Raw genomic sequence first — 4805 nt, 5'->3', positions numbered from 1 at the left:
TAAGTATAGTGTCTTTTAACTGCGCCTCATAGTGAAAGTCCTGAAGAAACCAGAAGAATCCTGACATTGTCAGTCTATGATGATGATTCTGCTAATGACACCATTTTCTGTCAGTCTCAAGGGTTTGGTTAAAATTATGGTCATTATAAACATCCACTTGTAGGTATCAAATTCTGATAAATAGCATTCTTTTCTTCCATTTGGTAAATGTAGAGGAGAAAGTAAGATTTCTTAGCGAGTTAACTGCCTACCAATAGTATAATTAATATTCACTCCAGTGTGGTTACCAGGTATAGTCCTGAAGAATACTTTTTAACACAACATCAGTCTTAGACTTTGAATATTCTGTATTTCTCTGTTGTTGATTTAAAATGTATTTTGCTTTTTTCTTTACAGCGAATAAGACTTCTGAAGAAGACTTTATAATCAGGTAGGATTTTTGTGGATTTTTTTTTTTTTTTACAAATTCTGTGTTAAGGGAATGCAGAGAAAAGCATTTGTTGAGAGTTCTACTGTGTGCTAGGCCCTATATTATGTGCTTGACATTTATTACTTATATAGTCATTACAATAGCATCACGAAGTAGATGTGCTGTTACAGCCTATTTTTTTATTAATTAGTAAGCTGTGGTTCAGGAACACTGATTAATTGACCTATGATTCTATAGTTAAAGAGTAGCAGACCCAGGAACCACCACTGCTTCTAACAAGAGCTTGAACACTGTGAATTTTCAGTCTTGGAGGGGGCCATGGTGCCCCCCTGAGGCATAAGAAACTAGTCAGTTACTCACAGTTGAAAATTCTGGCAGCGATGATGACTTTGTTTCCGCAACCACACCTTTGAATAAGAAGCCCAGAACAACACCAAAAGAGTTAATACTAGAAACAAGGAAACCTAAATTGAAGAATCTCCAGAAAGAACATATCCCACTACAAGAGAAAACCCCTAAAAAAGGATGGCTTTAGGTGACGAACTCTACCAGCCAGACTTAGAAGTGGCACTAGCTTTATCAGTGAAGGAACTTCCAGTGGTCACCATTGATATGGGAGAGGCTCAAGATACAAGCACCAAAAAAATGTGGCAGCAGCGAAATTGGGACAATGACTAAGGCTCCCCATCTCTCCGATTGCAGTGTAGCCAGTGATGATTTAGATTTGGATAAGCTTACCGAGGAAGATGATGTGTGCAGTGCTCAAGGGAAAAGAAAAGCAGCATCAAAAGCTGTGGTACAACAGAGGAAGATTCTTTTGGAAGGCAGTGATGGTGGTAGTGCTGATGACTCTGAACCTCTGGTGGAGAGTCTGAGGATGAGTCTGATTTTAGGGAGAGTGAAGATGATGATGCAAACTTCACTCTGGGAGAAAAAAAGTGGAAGAAATTAAAAAGAAAGAAGTGAAGGTAAAATCCCCAGTTGAAAAAAAAAGGAGAAGAAACCTAAATACAAACGTGATACTTTGGAAGTGATTTCAAGAGACTCTGCTCCAGCTGCCCTGAAATCAGAATCTCAGCTTTCACCAAAAAAGGCTTTATCAGGGAAGAGGCCATTTGGAAACCACTACAAATATGCAAACCTTCCAGCTGAAGCTGGAAGCAGAAAACCTAAGTAGATGCCACCAGCGCTGTCTGGAAGCAGCAGCAGCAGCAACAGCAGCAGGAGCCCACTGGCAGGGGTGTCTGTTAAGTCTCCAAATCAGAGTCTCTGCCTTGGCTTGTCCAGATTAGCACAAGTGAAACCTTTGCATCCAAATGCTGCTAGTGGCTGAGTGTGGTAGTCAGCGAAGGTTTGATTAAGAGAAAAAGAGTTTTACAAGTGTGTTTATGTTTGAATTGTGTTTCTATTTAAGGAGGGTATCATACTATAAAGGAATCCTTTAATGTAAAAAAAACAAAAACAAAAACGAGTAGTAGACCCATGATTTGACTGTCAGCCTGGGTGGCTCCCACATCGATTCTTTTGTCACTCAGCAGCACTGGGGTTAAGGTACAGATCCTAGTCAGATCAATTCAGAGAGTCAAATTTAGTTATGTGTTTGCTTATTTAGCATTTTCCTAAGAGACCAGGTTAGTCCAAGCATTTGTCCTAATATATTTGACAACAAGTGATAACTAGGGGTAATTAGTGCAGTGGCAACTGGTCTCTTGTTTTTACTGTCAGAGATTTTAGGATGACTCTCATTACCTATGGCCATAGTACATAGCTTTTATATAAGCAAGACCTAATCAGGCAAGTTCTTAGATATAGAGATGTCTGCTCTCCTTGAGATGAATGATTTTCCAGAAGTGATGTATATGTAATTTAGGTGTAGGCCTTGATACATTAATTAATTTTATCATCTCTTTAGAGGATATTTCTAAATGATTCTCTGTTTACTGACTTCCCACTCTAGTTTTTCCTTTAGGCTAGTTCCCTTGATCTTGAAGCTTTTTCTTTTTTTGTAGATTTTTTTCCCTTTTCTCTGTTGACTTTTCTATAATCTTTTCTTGTTATTTTTCTTTTTTCTTTCTTCTCTGCTTTTCTTGGCATTTCCTTTATTCCATTTTTTCCCTTTCTGCCAGGTAAGTATTCTCTGTTTTTCTGTAGACAAAATCAAAAGCACATAGAATTTCAGGATTTTAGGACATCTTAGAGATGAACTAATCCAAATACTCTCTGGTACTACAACCTGTGTTTAACATCCTCACCAAGTGATTATTTAAATGGAGAATTTGAAATGCAAAAGAGATTAAAGTAACTTATTTGGATATAAGTGACAGAAATGAGATTTACATTTAGGTTTCCCCTTTTTTTCTCATCTTAATAGGTGAATGTTTTAATAATAGAAAGATGGGGAGTTGGTCTAGTGAACACAGTGAAGGTGCGTAAGGAAGGAATTGGCAGGAGAGGCCAACTTTCAAGAATAACAACACTGGGTTGGATAGGAATAAGAATTTTAGAAAAGATGTCAGACTATTTGGGCATATGATAAGTTAGATAAAGATGGATTACAGAAATGAAGGACACACACACATGGGAAGGAATGAAGGACACAGGATATTGGGAGTTGTTTAGAAAAGCATATTAAAATAGAGGGTTCAAGAAAATCACGAGCAATTTTTTTGATGATTTGTTTAATTGAATGAACTAGCATACTTCAGGTTTTCTTTCTTTCTTTTTTTTTTTTTGGTTCTCTTATTTATTTATTTATTTTTAATTTATTTATTATTTCTTTTCAGCATAACAGTATTCATTATTTTTGTACCACACCCAGTGCTCCATGCAATCCGTGCCCTCTATAATACCCACCACCTTGTACCCCGACTTCCCACTCCCCGCTGTTGAGAGGTTTTAAAATCATTTGAGCCATGAGGAAGGCTTTTTACAGCATATAGGAATGTGATATCATCTACTTGCAGCCCAATCTTGGCTAAGATCCTCTTGAGTATCTAAGGGGGAATGGAGATTCTGAACCACACAGATATATGGCCCAAGGTAGGGGTCTCCTCACTCCACCTCTTTTTCTAATTCTTTGATGTCTTTCCCATGTACATGTAGGGTTTGGTGGGCTAGGACTGGCTGTCAGATCAGTAACAGAGCTTCATTTTGGTAGTTGGTAACATGTCTACATTGAGATGATTACATGGATGACTTTCAGTTTCGCTTGTCTTCCAGGAGCAGGACATGGCTCCTACTCTTGGCCATTTGAAGGTATGCTTGTTTTGGGAATCTGCTTTCATAGGCTAAAGATTTAAAAGGTTGGAGGGTACAACTGAGCCCTGCAAAAGAGTGATCTAAGAGCTCACAGAAAGAAAACATTAGGTGGTGTATAGGGAAATAGAGGCACAGCTACCAGGACTCTATTTTTATAGCAGTCTTTCTTCTTGGGTATCTCAGTGCTTTGAAGGTTCAGGTAGACCTAAATAAGGCAGGACCTGTGTAGTGAAAAAGTTGGACCTTATAGTTTTTAACCTCTCTGGGAACAGTATTCCCACTAATAACATAAATTTGTTCTTTAACATGTGTATATTTGTTTGTTTATTTATTTAAATTGAAGCATAGTTGACACTTAATGTGATGTTGTGTTTCAGACAATTTAAGAACTCTGAATGTTACACCATGCCTACCACAAGCATAGCTATCTCTTACTGCATGATGCTATTACAATACCATTGACTGTATTTCCTATGCTGTACCTGTATCCCTGTGACTTACTATAACTGGAATCCTGAACCTCACATTCCCCTTTACCCATTTTGTCCATCCTCCCACCCCCTTCCCTTCTGGTGATACAGAATTCTCTGTATCTCTGGGTCTGTTTCTGTTTACTTTTGCTTTTACTGCTCTTGCTTCAGGAGCAAGTTGGGACTACATCAAAATCAAAAGCTTTTGCACAGTGAAGGAATCAATCCACACAAGAAAAAGGCAACCTATGGAATAGGAGCAGATATTTGCAAATGATATAGCCAGTAAAGGGTTAGTATACAAATATAAACAATTCATAGAACTCAGCACCAAAACACCCAATTTTTAAATTTTTTAACCCAATTTAAAAATTATCAGAATTGAGCACTGGGTGTGCTATAAAAATAATGAATACTGTTATGCTGAAAATAAATAAAAAAACTGGGTATTTACCCCAAAGATACAGATGTAGTGAAAAGAAGGGCCATCTGTACCCCAATGTTTATAGCAACAATGGCCATGGTCACCAAACTGTGGAAAGAACCAAATGCCTTCAATGGACGAATGGATAAGGAAGATGTGGTCTATATACACTATGGAGTATTATGCCTCCATCAGAAAAGATGAATACCCAATTTTTGTAACA

At 37.8% G+C, this 4805-nt stretch overlaps 1 pseudogene across 1 annotated transcript; it reads left to right on the top strand.

The window, feature by feature from the left end:
• The first annotated feature begins 481 nt into the window (after positions 1 to 481).
• On the top strand, positions 482 to 1763 carry LOC309857498 (RAD51-associated protein 1 pseudogene; annotated as a pseudogene). The gene is made up of 2 exons: positions 482 to 516; positions 735 to 1763. The product of its transcript is annotated as an RAD51-associated protein 1 pseudogene (transcript).
• The last annotated feature ends 3042 nt before the right edge of the window (positions 1764 to 4805 follow it).

Source organism: Mustela nivalis, assembly GCF_964662115.1.
Source record: "Mustela nivalis genome assembly, contig: HAP1_SCAFFOLD_781, whole genome shotgun sequence".
Classification (NCBI taxonomy): Eukaryota; Metazoa; Chordata; class Mammalia; order Carnivora; family Mustelidae; genus Mustela; species Mustela nivalis.
Note: the sequence above shows the minus strand (reverse complement) of the source record. Positions and strands in the feature narration are given on the sequence as shown.